At 41.0% G+C, this 15,918-nt stretch overlaps 1 long non-coding RNA gene across 1 annotated transcript; it reads left to right on the plus strand.

Moving 5' to 3' along the window:
* Positions 1–11,790: 11,790 nt before the first annotated feature.
* On the plus strand, positions 11,791–12,623 carry LOC306746071. Its single transcript, XR_013771121.1, has 3 exons — positions 11,791–11,918; positions 12,030–12,117; positions 12,337–12,623. It is a non-coding gene; the product is annotated as an uncharacterized lncRNA (long non-coding RNA).
* Positions 12,624–15,918: the final 3,295 nt, after the last annotated feature.

Genomic DNA, 15,918 nt, shown 5'->3' on the forward strand with positions numbered 1-15,918 from the left:
GTCACTTTGTGAGGACTGTTGTATTTCTCTTTCTTCTCATGTCAGTAAAATATTTGGGTCTTCACTGCCGTTGTTATGTTCAGCTTTGGTGATTGGTTTTAGGAACCAAGTCCAATCCGTATGCTGTGTTTTTGCCCTGTAGGGAGTAGAAAGGAGAAGCGGCCAGGTTACAGAGATGACGGACAGAGCCGGACACTCCGAGTAAGTACTAGCATGTGTTTGTGCTGAGCGATGTATTGGCTTGTTCAAGACCAATGTGGGTTTTTAGGTTAAAGCTGGAGTTCTCTAGATGTAGGAATTGGCTCATTTCATGAAAGTTAAACAGAACTTTCTTTGTTTTGTGGTTTTCTTTTGTTCTTTCCTCCACTGATTAACTAACTAATTAACAGCTGTTTTCATCACTCCCAGAGTTTTGCTCATGGGAATACCCCAGTGCAGTTGTTTTTAGGTCGAAAAGAAAGAAAAAGTTGTCACTTTTGTCCAGAAAGAAGTGCGACTGTATAGAGTCAAATTTATGAGGAAGAAATCATGAACATAACAGCAATGACTGTCAGACGTGAAAGAACTTTAGGCCTGTTTGTACATTTTGTTATTGTGTTCTTTCTAGTTTGACATCCTGTTCACACCCTCCTTTTTTCTTTTCTTCTCTTTCTTTTCTCCTCCCTTCTGCAGCGGCTCCAGTTCTCCGAAGTTGGCTCAGCCTCGTTACCCCGAGACCAACACAAGAACACACCCCACCGCCATTCGTCCGACCAATCGGACTCCACTCCTTCAGCTGTATTTCCGTGGGAACAGGATAACTCGAGGCCAGCAGCCAGGAGACCGTCTCCGAGTTCTCCCCAGACACCCTGCGCAGATGTCATCAGTCAAGGCCTGTCGGAGAAGAGGGTTTGTGGGAAGGAGAAGGACCACAGGACAGAGACGGACGGTGAGTAATGTCAAATGGTCACCATGGTAATATAGTACAACTGGGTGTGGCCCATTTGTAGTTGCAAATATAAACATACAGCTCAACACGGCAGCATGTCTCCTGGCGGCTGTAGCTCATGTGGCGAAAGGTCGTCCTGAAACCACAAGGTAGCCAGTTCAATCCCTGGTCTCCACATCGTTTGCATGTCGAAGTCCTTGAGCAAGACTCTGAACCCCAGTTGCTCCCCGGGCACCTCACGAGGCTGCCCACTGCTCCTTAATTACTAAGGATGGGTTAAATGCAGAGACCAATTTCCCCACTGTGGGATTAATAAAGGATTATTTCTTCTTTCTTCTTAAAGCAAGGTTAATTAAGTTTTTTGGATAACTAACTAACCGGGAAGCGGCATGTTGTCCATTTCTCCATTTCTCCATTTAACTGCTACTGAGACAATTCCTTGATTTTTATGTCACTCAAACAGAAGCAAATTATGTATGTGTTGGAAATAAAGAGCTAAATAAAGTACAATGCTTACATTTTCATTTTTGCAAAGTTTGTACAATAATAATAATAAAAATAGTCTTTGGTGAGAAAGTCAACACTCGTTGGTAGGATTAATTAGTTGCTTTTAAATATTATTCCATAAAGTTTAGAAATGGCTGAAATTGTAATATTTGCATCACACTAAGTCACACTGAGGCTTATCTACCTCAACAAATCTCATGTACTCTGTATAACATCAACACTTGTTACATAAGAATTGTGTTGAACTCATTGGCTCAGCCAGAGACTCTGCTCCCAGTTTCATGATGGCTCTTAGTACACTTACTAATTGTCATGTGACACTCCTCTTTTCAGAGTGTTTGTTCAGACGAGGAAGGAGACTTTATGGTTTCAATGTGAAACCATAAATGCTTCTTCTAGCTGCTGGGACACAGAGGAGGAGGAAGCAGCAGTGCTGTGTTTACATTAGGTGTGCTTTTCACCGGCTTGTTGCTGCTGTTTTATTATGTTATTCTCTCTTGTAATCTCTGAAGTCACACACACTTTATATGCACGTTGCAGGATTTTACTCGGGTTTGCTTGTTCAGGTTGTATTTGGTAAATGTAAATTGTAGAAAGCAACAGTAGGTTATTTTTTGATTAGTAATACAACACATTGTGATTTATGATGAAGTAATTGTGATTAATTTGTAAAAGACAAATATATTTTAACGGATTTCACAATAGATGGTAAAAAACAGTACACTTATATAAAACATAATTTTTTTTATAAGTAGATTGTTTTTTTGTGAAGTAAAGATCGTGATGAGGGTAATAATTATAGATGCTTCTTTTTGTAGTGGCTCTTCACTAAAATAATGTTGAACAGTGTTGTAAAATTAAGGAAAAGGAAAAAGATACAGGACAACATATTGGACAGACATTGATTTCATCCCTGGCTTTAGAAATCAGCAGCCAGACATCCACAGGCTTTGTGAAAGTATCGTACAGAGTTCCAACAGCTGAGGTGATCGATGAGCCAGTCGGTATGGATTGACCCCATCAGTGAAGACCCCGACCGTGTGTTGTTGACTGTTGGTGGTCAGTTGTAATGCTGCATAAGAAATCAAGATGTTCTTGGTGATAATGCCGATGCTCATTTTGAGGGGACAAATTTGTGTTTTTCTAGTACTTATCCTCCCCTGTTGTCTCTCTGCTGCTCTCAACCCACTCATTCACCTTTCCCCTCTTTGAAGTTGAAAACCTTCTAACTCTGGGATTCAAATATTTGTATTACTCTGATTTCCCTTAAATATTATTTGCACAACATAGTCAATATTTGTGTCAGCTGTTTTCTTCTGGAACATGGTGGGCAGTGATGCAAACTCTATCTCATTTTAGTAAAGAAGATACAACTTTTAGAAACACTGGGACAATTATTTATGGCCTTACAAGATTTCTGTGTGTATATATTATATGTGGTTACAGGACTGTCTGTGCAACACCCCTCCTCTGAGATTTACAACACAGATTTAAAAACGGTTTACGTGCAATATGTTCACCAACATAACAGGACTCATCTTCCTCAATACTTGATTTACTGTTGTGCTTTCGATTTTCATAATTGACTTACCTAAAAGGTGTTTGGGGGAGCTCATGAGCATGTTAACCGGAATATCTCTGTGTGTCCATCCACCAGCATCTTTAACAGATGCAAGGAGTCGTGTGACTGCTCTGGAGGAGGAGCTGTGTGCAAAGGCCGGGACGCTGAAGTCCATCCAGAGTGAAATGGTGCAATGCAAGAAGGAGCTCGGGGCCAGGGAGCTCAGCCTTCAGAAAGTCAGCAATGAGCTCAGCCAGGCACACACACGCATGGCCCAGGAGAGTGAGCGGGTAAAAACACTCTATCACAGCTGATTCAACTGGTGGTATGACCACTGAAAACTAATGTTCTGTATTTTCCGAAATGGGTGTCACCCTCATTTGGCAAAACATTTCTCTTTGACGTTCCTGCACATAACAAAACATGTTGGGAATATTTTTTTCAATGTTACGCAATCAGTTATTATTCTGTACTTTGAAATGAGTGAGCTAGAAAAACAGTTTCTTGTTCTGCTCTGAGCTGTACAACAATCCACTGGATATTTTGTGAAATCTAACCATTTGGCAATGCCAAGCAGAGACAGGGAGAGGCGGACAATTGTCCCATTTATAAAGAATATCTATGCTAAGTTCTCAGTGTTGGTGCTTTCCTTGTGTTAGACTGTCAAATTGATATCCCAAATTAGCACCACAAGATACAAAACAAGGTAAAACAAAATTTAAACAATATAACAAATGTGTTTAAACACATCATGTGAATGCAAGTTGATAAAACAGGTTTATAGTTTGACTTACAAAAACATGCCCAACTTTTTTTTTTACATGTCACTTAAGAATAATTTAATGTGACTACTCTTTAGCAGGGCACACACTCTTAAGCCTGTGATGGAAACAAAGAAAGTTGTCTTATTGTCATTTTAAAGTGTATGTTTGTGTGGCAGGCGTCAGGAGCTGAACAAAAGCTGAAGCACCTCCAGGAAGAGCTGAAGTGTCAGAGGCAAAACACAGAGAGCAGCCGACTGCAACACCAACAACGCTCAAAGGAGCTGGAGAAACAACACCAAAGGGTGAGATGGGTGATTGAGAGAAATAAAAGATGATCCTTAGAGAAATGGATAAAGGAAGCAAGAGAAAATTTCAGATTTTGGTCCAACCGCCTTTTTGTTTCATTCAACTCTTATAAAAAAATAATTTGTTCCACATTACAATTGAGGATAGTGACTCAGTGTGTGTTGTGTATGTGTCCAGGATTTGACAGAGCTCCAAAAGGAGAAGCAGTGTCTGGAGAAGCAGCATCAGCAGGAGGTGAATAAGCTCAACGTGGAGCTCCAGCAGGCCAGGACGCTCCACAACGCCCTGCAGGCCCAGGCTGACAAGGTAAATATACACACAAAGTACATACATATGCACAAACTATATACGCATGAACAAGGCACTAATATGTTTATTCACACAAATACATTCACCAAGATAAAAGTAAAGCCTTTAATTCAGATCTGTATCAATTTTGGAGGAATATGTACATATTGTTTATATTTTGGTTCATATGTCTGCTCTGTTTTCTCAGCTATTCCATGTTTTTCTTTCTTGCTTCCTCGTCTCTATTCCTTCTTGTCTCTTCCTCTCTCTTTTTCCTGGTACTTGTATTACTAAACACAAAGGTCCATACACTTTTCTTGCTTGTTCTCCCACACTTGCTTCTTACCCTTGTTGTTTTCTCTCACTCTCTGTTTCACTCTCTTGCCCTCTGTGTTTCTGTTTCCTTTTTTTCTACCCGCTGTCCTCTCTGCTTCGTCCTCCTCTCGGTTTCTCCCCAGTGGAAAGGTTGAGCAGCGAAGGTAATGACTGTGTGACTACCTTTGATGGTGTAGAATGCTTTGGTTATGGAAGCGTGAAACAAACTCATAACTTGTGTGCGAGAAATAGTAAAGAGTTCATCGTAAGCGAGGCGTGAAGGCATGGCTGTGGGATGACGGTGAAGGTCGAGAGATTTGTGGTGTGTTGAGGCAAGCTGCATGTCTGAGGAGTGTTTTTGTGTTTGAAGACTGTGTTGTAATTTTTTTTCTTCTATTTATTTGGATTTAAATTTATGTGAAGGAATGCCGTCGTAATTCCTTTTTTATCAGTAGAACAATAATATAATTTTGAGCAATAGGGTGAGTTTTTTTTATCCTTTAGACTAGGTGTAAAAAGTGTTAACAATGAGCATTCATTCTACCCACGCTGTAAGCCCTTTGTAAACCACACAGATGTTACCTTGTTTTATTTGACAAGGCTACAGAGAGTAAACACACAGTAGAGGCACAGTTTGAGTTGAATCAAATCGCTTATTCAACTGCTGATAGTGCATATTTCCATTTACACAGCTCTTTATGGATTTTGTGTTTGCAAATGCATGGAGTTTCAGTCATGACTAACCCATTGAACTCAAGGTTTTAATGATTCTCTTTTAGATATTTGAATGCAGTTAATGAACTGATTAAAGTGTCAAAACAGTATATCACTGCCTTGTGTGCCCATGGAACATGAGCATAAGTTGTCCCAAAAAAACAGGCGGAACCAGTTTGCAAGAAGATTGCCAACACAGAACATGATCAGCTGATATGATTTGTAGAAACATAATTTGAGAGCTGTTAAGTTGTCCCTGCTACATCTCTCATTAGTAATTGACTCCATCATGAGAAAAGTGGTTACAAGTAGTTAAACTGGTTACACTACACCAGGCATGAACTTGGCTAACTTAGAATTGGGTCAATCAACATCAAACAGTCATTGTGAACTCTATTTACCTCCTCGTTCGTTATGTCAGGTACACTGTACCTGAATGGAGGATAAGAAACAAGAAAAATGAAACTAAAAAGGTTGAGGAAAGTAACTAATTACTTGGATTAGTAATGTGATTTAATAAAACTGGATCAGCAGTGATCTTATACAGCACTCGACAATAGCGCTACCTTAAACACTGTTCACGTGAACCATGACATGAAAATTGGTATCAACACTGGTGGGAAGCCGATCAGCCTGTTAAGTCTTCCTCACTTTCCCCACAGAGATCCCTGCTAATGACATTAGACAGAGCTTATGCCCGTTATTGATCACTGATTGTTCTCCTGCTTCCTGTTCCCTCCACTGGTCCTGATTCATGTGCCCTCAACTACAGACATTAATTTATTGTATTTTTACCTCCTACCTTCACCTTTTTCTTATACCTACCGGTAATCTTCTTTTAATTTAGGTTTCCACTTTTTTATCAGCTACTGAGTCTTAATGTCCTGTATCAGCTGTCTCTACAGAAGCAGGCGTTGGACAAGGAGATGGACACGCTGAAAGAGAAACTAAAGTGGACAGAGGGACAGCTGCAGGAGAGCCAGAAGAAAGAGGCACAGACACAAGCCAAACTGACGGTAACACACACACACACACACACACACACACACACACACACACTAGTGAGTCAGTGTCTCACTTGATTGAATTATTCATTAGCTGAGTCTGAGCAGTGACTGTATAGTGAACTCTATCCATTTTTAAACAACATCTTAATGTGCCATATGTCAGTCTAAGATGAGTGAACTGTTTATAAATTATAAGTAAATTGTGGCTTCTTCAATCATCCAGCTGTTGCATTATAATATTTGAATAAAGGCTTAGCATGAGAGAGCATTTCACAGAGCTTAAAAGATGAGTTATCTGATTTTTATTTTTTTAAATGGCCTCCCATTGTTTATTATTGTTTATTACACGCATACCAGCTTGCAACATCAGCATCAATGCTGCGTTTATCTGTTGCTTGTTTGTCTGTGGTCTGTTCCTATTGTGACACTCTGATTGTATGTAGCTGTCAATACATAGCTCTTACAAAGGGAAGTCCTGCTGCACAAACGCAAACATCTCAGGTCTCACATATTGTAAAGAGGCTGTTGCAGAGGTTTTAATGTGAACAGACACATATTGTAAAATTCTGTCTCAAAGCAGACTATGAATATGGTTAGTACAGGTTTAACTGAGAACTGAGCATTTTATTTGGCTGGATTGAATCCACCTCATTATGTGTTGTGTTTTACCCTCCCATTAGGAAGCTCTGCGCGAGGCAGAGGGTGTGGCAGTGAGTCTGGAGCAGAGCAAGAAGAGAGAGAGAGCTCTGGAGGAGGAGGGGAGGAGACTGGCAGAGGAGCGAGTTGACGCCCTTCGTCTCCTCAAAGAACTGCAGGGTGAGGAGCGAGCTGTGTGTAGGAGAGAAGACAAAGGGATATGTCATGGGATATGTCCACTGGGAGGTCAAGAAGTCGTAGGGATTCTGTGTCTTGTTAAAAGTCTCCAAAGCAGAGCAAATTTGTGATTATTAATTTTAATTATATAAAATGGGTTATGGACATTCATTATTTAAGTAGACGAGTCCTAATAAGTGCTTGATGTTCATGGGTTCTACAATATACCATGTGCATTCCCCTCTAATGTAAAAGTATCTTATCCCAGTGCTGCCCCCTGCTGGTCATTTATGCACCAACCATTTTCTCAAATTAACACAAGTAAATATACGAATAATGCATTAAAAATGGAGATAAGATCTGACTCTACTGCTTTTTCTCGAGCCTATGATTTATTAGTGTATGTGCTGTCTTTAGTTTAAAAAAAGCATCTTATAATTCTGCTGTTTGTATTTCTTTTTTTTTGACTCCAGAACAAATGGCTGTCCCAGCAACCCCTCTTCAACCTGTCCAATTTTGCCCTGTTGGGCAGAGTTTCTCCCCTCAACCTTCTTACTCTCATTCTCGACCATCAACTCACATCAAGAGGCCCAGTGTCACCTCCCTAGCCGAGCAGAAGAGGGAGGAGGACGTGGATGTGGATAGGAGAAGGGCAGAGATTGCAGCATCTTACCCGTCTGACAGAGAGCCAGGAGAAGGCATCGACTCTGAAGACATCACTAACCATATCTCCCCAGACTCTGAGTGTTTACAAAGTGGAGGACACAGAAGTAATGAGGCGGAGAATAAAAGTAGAAATGAGGCAATAGAGAGTGACAGCTCTAGGGCAAACAAGCACTCCACATTTGATCAAGTGCTCTCTACTTCCTCTCATTCTGCTCCTGGTACGCCCACCAACACCTCTATGAGTGGTGATCGTTGCGAGGCCTCTGAAGACCTCAAGAGGGAGAATGCCACACTGCGTTCAGAGCTACTTGATGCACGTGAAGAACTGCAGAAACGACTTGAGGACTTGGAAGCCCAACGACGGGCCGAGACAGAAGCCAGGACCCGGCTCAAACAACTCAGCCGCAAATGTGCAAACCAGGCTGTGGAGAAGAATGACCTGGACAAGGAATGGAAGACACAGCTGGAGAGTGAGAGGGCTGAGACGGAGAGGTTGAAGAAGACCATGGCTGCTTTGGAGATAGAGATGACGAGAGGAAGGGAGGAAAGAGACAAGAGAGAGAGAGACGAGCAGCAGAAGGAGGAGAAAAACAAAGCTCTAGAAGACCGGGAGAATGAAATGATAGAACTTAATATCCAGCTAAAGAAACAGCTGGGGGAGATGAAAGCTCAGCTGGCTTTAGAAAAAGAAGAGCGAAAGAGAGAGGAAGAGGAGAGGAACAAATTAACAAACATAGACATAGATGTAAAGAAAGAGCTGAGAACGAAACTGGAAGAACTTAAAGCTGAATTGGAAGAAGTGAAGCGCAGTAGAGAAGAAGACTCACTGGAAGAGGAGAAACTCTTATTTGCCAACAGCCCGCTGACATACTTGACTCTCCACGATGATGAGCTTAACTCTAACATTGTTCGCCGCGACAACAAACCCCTCTCTTCACCAGAGCAGCACCTTCTCTTCTGCCAGTCCACCAACCAACGCAACATGCTTGTATCTCAGACCGCAGCCGTTCTAGTCCAGGAAGAGCGAACAGTGATAGATCCCGAACGCTCACCTCTGTCAGATGAGGGGCAAACGGGTGTAGTAGCCTCTGACATGGAAGACGACAGACAAAAGCATCTGGGAGGGTCTCCCTTGTCGGACCACATAAGGTCACTTTCTGACCTCCAGCAGGTTGAGCTTGCCTCCTCAGATTTGACAAAAGAGGTAGAGCGCCTGCAGAAGGAGAATACAAAGAAGACAGAACGTGCTAACCACTACCAAGTTAAACTGGAGGCCCTGCAGAGCCAGGTAAGTAATGGTGGCTATACAGTTTAGTACATTAAATTTGTTCAGCCACAGTAGAACAATGTATATTGATAAGATACAAAGAAAAATATGTTGTATACTAAATCAACACATGGATTTAGGGCTGAAAATATTTGAAAAAATATCTAATTGTGATTTATTTGACTTTGCTGCATGACGAGACTTAATTTAAAATGGTAGTCTGACACACATTTTGCCTTTTTAATAAATAGCGTGCCTCCTATATGGCTAGATAGCAATATTGATAGTTTTGATTCATTGTTGAGCCCTACATCGATTGTGACTAGCCAACTCAATCCAAGTGTTTTACTTCTCACTTATTGACCGTAACACTTCAATTCAATTTCGATAGAAGAATGGTGCGATGTAGAATAATAATATTTAGGTATCATGAAAGAAGTTTTGAAAGAAGTCACTCAGGGGCTGCTGTAGAGTAGCTACTACTCTGCTTATTACCAGTTTCTCTTCAACATTTCCTCTATTATTCTGTCATTTTGTTCTCAGGTGACACGTCAGACAAAGCAGCTTACCATGGCCTTTGAGAAGCAGAGTCAGCACATCTCTGGTCTTCTGGCTGAGCTACATGAGAAGGAGAGTACCCTCCTCGCCCAGGGAGTGGAACTGCAGCGCTACAAGCAAGAGCTGGATGCACGCAAGGCCGATAAAGAGGGAGAGGAGAAGAAAATAAGAGAGGAGATGATAGTCAATGAGGTGGAGGATGAAGAACAAAAAGAAGAGACACAAGCTGAAAGGTCTGTGGAGATCTCGGGGCTTCAGTCAAACCAAAGAAATGAGTGTCCTGTCACCGTCCTCACTACGAACTCACTAGCAGACAGTGACTATGATGCACAAAGAGGTCAACCAAAGATTGTGACATCTAATGCTGAAAGACCAACACCTATTAGTGGTGAAGCAGACAATGAAGCCCTAAGGTCAGGAGAACAGCATCCAGGCTCTCGGGACGAGACTCGGAATAACCATGACTCTGCTTGTTTGATGAGTGAAACTGAGTGCAGTCAAGATGGAGGTACAGCAGACATGGTTGCAGAACTGCTCGCCCTCCGCCAGGAGAATCGGCTGCTGAAACAAGTAATAAAGAGCGTGGCGGTCTCAGACACCAGGACCCCAGCATTACACACTGACAGTGAAAAACAAGAAGACCCAGTGGAGCAAAGCCAAAACACAGGAAATGCTGCTCTGTCCTGCTTGGCGGAGCAGAGGTCACCAAGTGTGCTGGATAACATCACCACTGACGCACAGCAGTCACTGCTTCAGGATGTGGAGAGGATGAAAAATGAAGGAGATTTAGGAATGGAAGATCGGAGAGCTACAAAGGCCGAAGAAGAGCTGGAGGCAGTGTCTGAGCTTCAGATCAACCGCCTACACCAGCAGGTAGTGACGGCATACTACCTCTTATTATCACAACAAAAACGTGACATTGTAGCAATGCATAGTGTACTTTATACACTGAGCAATACTAATGCTATTTTCATATTATTATTATTATTATATTAGTTATATTAATTATTATTATTATAGTTAATAATGATATATTTATAAATATATATTTTATATTTATTATTATTATATTATTATATATTCTTTTTTGTGAAATACTGTTATATCTTTTATATTTTGTGCCTTATTTTTATTTATTTTTTACCTTAAGTTTATTCTAATTCTGTGTGTTAGGAGGACCCAGCAAAATAAGCATTTCATTGTATAGAATAACTCTATCTATGCATATGACAGTAAAACATCTGGAATCTTGAAATAGGTTGATAAATGAATCGCATACACAGGAAAATTAAATATATAATGGAGAAACTATGAAGTGTATAGATGTAATGTTACAGTATATTACATTATTAAAGGAAATGGGTATTTATTCAGTCACTGTATTACTACCTACAGTAGTCTCCAGTTTGGAAAAACAAACTGCAGCAATGCACTGTATACAGTATATTTTAGCTACCTAAAAGAAAGGCCAACTTCAAACAATTATATCGGTAAGTGTGCGCTATATTTAGAAAAGAATTTCCAACAGGGAACTGAAAGTGAAAGCTTTAAAGAGAGCATTGATTGTTTCAGTTCAGTTCCCCGTAAAAAATAATAATATTTTAGGTGACTAAAATACATTTTGAGACTCTCCCCGTCCACAGCAGTATGTTGCTTTGCTCCCGTGCCAGTACTCTGGTCTGCTTCTCCAAACTGGGAGCGCGTCAACCGCCATGTAGTTAATACTCTGACAATGGTTAAGTACCACATACCACGCTCTTCAAAAGACGCAAACTATCCCCTTTGATTTCTTCCACCAACTGTTGTACAGTTATATTACTCTTAAGTTTTGTCACGTTTTATCTGGAATATCAGTTTGATCCTGTCCTTCCCCTCCTGTCCAGGTGGAGGAGCTGCAGATGAGATTACGGCAGCAGGCAGAGGAGCTTGTTATGTGGAGACTGGCATCCCAACCAACCCCAACATTGGACCAGTTCCTTCCCAACACAGACAACCAGTCTGAGACCCAGGACCAGACCTCTGCTGTCACACAGTCTAAGTCAAACCAGCAGCAGACCGATGAGATGACCCAGAGCCAGGCTCCGACTGTGACTGTTCAAACCCAGGATCAGGCGCCTTGCCTGGGTGTTCAGGAGAGCCCTGGTGTCGTGACAGTCGTCAGAGAAGATGATTTATTCCTCTCCTGCTCCTCCAACAAATTGCAGGGCCGCATGTTGTTCTCCAGGTAACACTGGCACTAGATCTAAACAACACAATGTATGTCTGTTTGTAGGTTTCTGTTGTCGGCCTTTGAGTTTGCTTTGAATTAACTTTTTTGTTGTTGTTTTACCAAAAGAATTCAGCACAGCAACCTCCCTGAACCAAAGAGTCTTGATTCTTCTAAAAAGACTCCGTCGCTTCAGGAATGTATTCAGATTGTTCAGGTGATTTGTTTTTAATCTCTCACTTGTATACCAGGGCATTATGTGTTTTATGCTTGTTTATGTCAAGGTTTTTTAGTAGAAATCCCTCACTAGCCTTATATAATTGCAGTCCATTTAGAATGAGTTAATTTACCTCCTCAGAAAAATGCTTTAGTTTTACTTCAAATGATTTAGCTTCTCATGTAGGCTTTTAATCGCTATGTGTTTCTCTTGATTCAGGAATCGGAAAAAGAAAACCATGAGATCACCCTCTTGCATCAGTTGAATACCTGTCAAACACACCACAAAGAGATGAGGGACACAGAAGTTTTACAAATGTTATTTGAGAAAGCTGGTCAACTACATGCCACCAAAGATACCACCAAAGTCTCAAGACCAAAGCAGACCAAATCAACTGAGTGTCACACAAGGAACCCTGAGGCCTTATTGAATGCTTCCAGACCCACCATTGAAATACAAACACGTGATTCTTCAGACAAAGATGTCCGGACAGAAATGAGATGCGTCAGCAGTCAAACAGAGGAGAGTTTGCATCTTTGCAATGCTCCAACAACCTCTGAACTCCACTGTGCATACACACAGACTGAGGAGGAAGGGGAAGAAGAGTTGGTGGCCTCCCCTCCTGTCTCTTCTGTCCCATCCTCTGAAGGTGCAGCGTTAGGAGACCGAGTGTTGTTTACGGGTTCCTTCCCCATCCCGACTGATCCGGCCCGTCTGGCTGAAAGAATCCGCCGCAACAGAACGCAGCTGTCGGCCGCCTTTGATGACACAGAGTATGAACCTTATGGACTGCCGGAAGTCGTTATGAAAGGTGTGTTATGAAACTAAGTTGTGTAAAAAAACAAAAAAAAAGGAAAACAGTGAGTCATTTTTGTTTTATTTAGAGTTGCGTAAAATCACAATTAGTACAAGAAGCATCAGACCTACAGTCTAGATCCTATCTCAATACTTAGCATAGATGTGAAAATGATGCAGTTGTTAATCTGAAAGAGGGTCTGATTGGTTGAGTATCATTAATAGTGTTCATTGTTGCAGTCCCTGAATATCTGAATCTTGGTTGTGACTTTTCTGACTATGTAACCAACAGAAAACTGAAGTTCTGAGTGCTTTCTCACTCGGTTCCAGATCTGCTGACCCCTAACCCTCTGTCCCCTCTTCCCGCCCTGCAGGGTTTGCCGACATCCCTAGTGGTCCCTCGTGTCCCTACATTGTAAGAAGAGGTTTGTTAGGGACAACTGTCCTACCTGTCCCTCAGAAAGACCAGAGACCAGAGGAGGAGACGGATTAAAGTACAGCTACAGGTAACCTCCAGAGACACTGGTGTAGATTGTATGTGTTAAGAACATAGAAATTCAAAAGGCATGTTGATGTGAGTTAACTTAACTTTTCAAACATTTTCTGAAAAGAAAAAAACCAAAACAATCTTAGTTTTCCTAAACTCCTCCTGCACTGAAGGTAAATCAGTTGAAACTCAATCATAAGTATGATATCAAGGGAGTGTAGCCCTTGATGTGCCATACAGAGTAAGAGATGGTCACTTCACCAGAACAAGTGTGATGTCGTGTAAGTCCTAAGGGTGAAGAGCACAGCGAGAAACTCATTTATGTCTGTTGTTTTATTAACAACTTGTTTTACAATCATGTAACCACGTGCAACAGTGTGGCACAGCGATACTTGTTAGTTGGATCAATTAATTGTTGGTTGTGGTCAAATTTGTTGACAACAAGCAAAAATAAGAATATCGCCAGACTGAAACAAATGTAGTCCTTTCTCTCGACAAAATTCTTGGAAACAAGTGATATATTGTAAATCATTATTACTGTTTTATTTTGTCTTTGGTTTATGTAAAAATCTCGAGACCAAAGTATATAGACTTACATGTTTTTGTATACTGGTTGTTTACAGATCTGGTGGAAAAACAATCACTGGCTGGACAAACAACCTCAGTGATGGATGACAGCCGCTTTGCAGGGCCGCTCCGGTCAGCAGCAACCTGAAGCACTTCAGACTGTCAAACAAACACAAGACCAGTTTTAAAAGTGCTGCTATGGACATTTGCATGTGTGTGCAGGTAACTGGGCCTGCACTGGCAGAACAAACACTTCCACTGTGGATCTAAAATGTCTTAATGGTCACTAGTTTATCCTCTAATTGCCGCGTGGAGACTTTGCTGTCCATCACAATGCTGCCACTGTACACCCACCTGTACATTTAGGTCCAGAGGTATTGATTTAGTGATGTTTGTTGGTATTTATTTAAAGTTTACAACCACTTTTCCAAAGGGACTGTTTAGTTTGACGTGTCTCAGCATTACGGTATGGGTCTATAGCTTTAGCCAACTTTGAATGACACAGTGCCTAGTTGATGCTTTTCTAAACATGTCCTTGTCAAGATAAATTTGACTTGTTTTCCAAAAGTATGAAGCCAAGAGAGGCCTGTTGTTAAAAATGTGGTACATATATTTTCTTCGTTTTAATCCCTGACGAGGCTTATTTATGGACACTTGAATGTGTTTTTGTAGAAGGCTGGTCTTTACAAAAAATGTGTGAAAGCACAGAAAGTGTGAGTGAGTCGTTAGCTGTGAATATGAAAGTGTGTGTGTGTGTGTGTGTGTGTGTGTGTGTGTGTGTGTGTGTGTGTTTAATATATATACATATATATTAAAGTGTGTGTGTGTGGGGGGGGAGAGAGAGAGAGGGGCGAGCACATGTCTATGACTCAGTCTAACCTGTGTTGGTTTCCGCTCCATGTATGGTGAAACACTGCGCTCCTTCTCTCCTCCTCCTGCTGCTGCTGTGCTTCTCTGTCTAACACTAATGAGCACTCAGTGGTTGAATTTATCATAAACTAATCAATTTAGGCTTTATTTTATTAGAGTATACAGATAGATGTAGTTGGTTCATTATATTTAGATATAATTCCGATTCAGATATAATTTATTTGAGGGATTTGACACGTGCACATTTGTTACTGTGCCATAGACAACAGTTTGTACACTGTAGATTTTGTAGATGCATTTTGAGCTTTCGGTTTGTATAATGCCCGATAGCTTTGTTTGAGTGAAAGTTAAAGGAAAGGGTAATTATTATTTTTTTCAATGTATTTGCTTACTTGTACATAGAAAGAGTGACTAGTTGTTGTAGAGGCTGATATGAGACTTAAGCAGTCTGAGTTTAGGCCTAGTCACACCAAATTGTGGTACAACAAAATAAGTTTGGTGACGTAGTGACTATACTCGCAGGGCTGGTTGGAGTTTTGAGCCAGTCAGTATCGATAGCTCATGAGGTTTAGTTTCTCTGTTTACCACAGTTTATTCAAAGGGCATATTTGTACCATCGACTCTTGTCTGATAACTGTCTGCACACCATCACCAACCACAGTGGAGTTTAAATAAAAGTGAATAGCTGCATCGCAGCCAATAATCAGTGTTTACTTGCCGAGTTCTGATGGAGGAATACTAACACAAAGGGAATTTACTTGCTAAAAAGACAAACTAACTTAAGTCTGATAACTTCAGAAATAGGACTCTGGGTTTTGTCGCTGATTTAAAAACACTGAAATCGCTTTAAGAAAGTTTACTCTGTGGCTAGTATAAACAGGAGGAACAATTATACTGATAATACATGAAATCTTTTAACACTTAAAATGCAAACCTATCCTTTAAAACCTTGCTGAACTGTCTTTCAGTAACTTCAGAGATTAAATGTTAGGTTTTTGACACAGTTGTGTTTAAGTGAACATTTTATTTAGTGGTAGAGTCGTCATCTTCACACCCCCTCCCTTTCAGCTGCCTTCATATCT

This window comes from Taurulus bubalis, assembly GCF_910589615.1.
Source record: "Taurulus bubalis genome assembly, chromosome: 13".
Taxonomy (NCBI): domain Eukaryota; kingdom Metazoa; phylum Chordata; class Actinopteri; order Perciformes; family Cottidae; genus Taurulus; species Taurulus bubalis.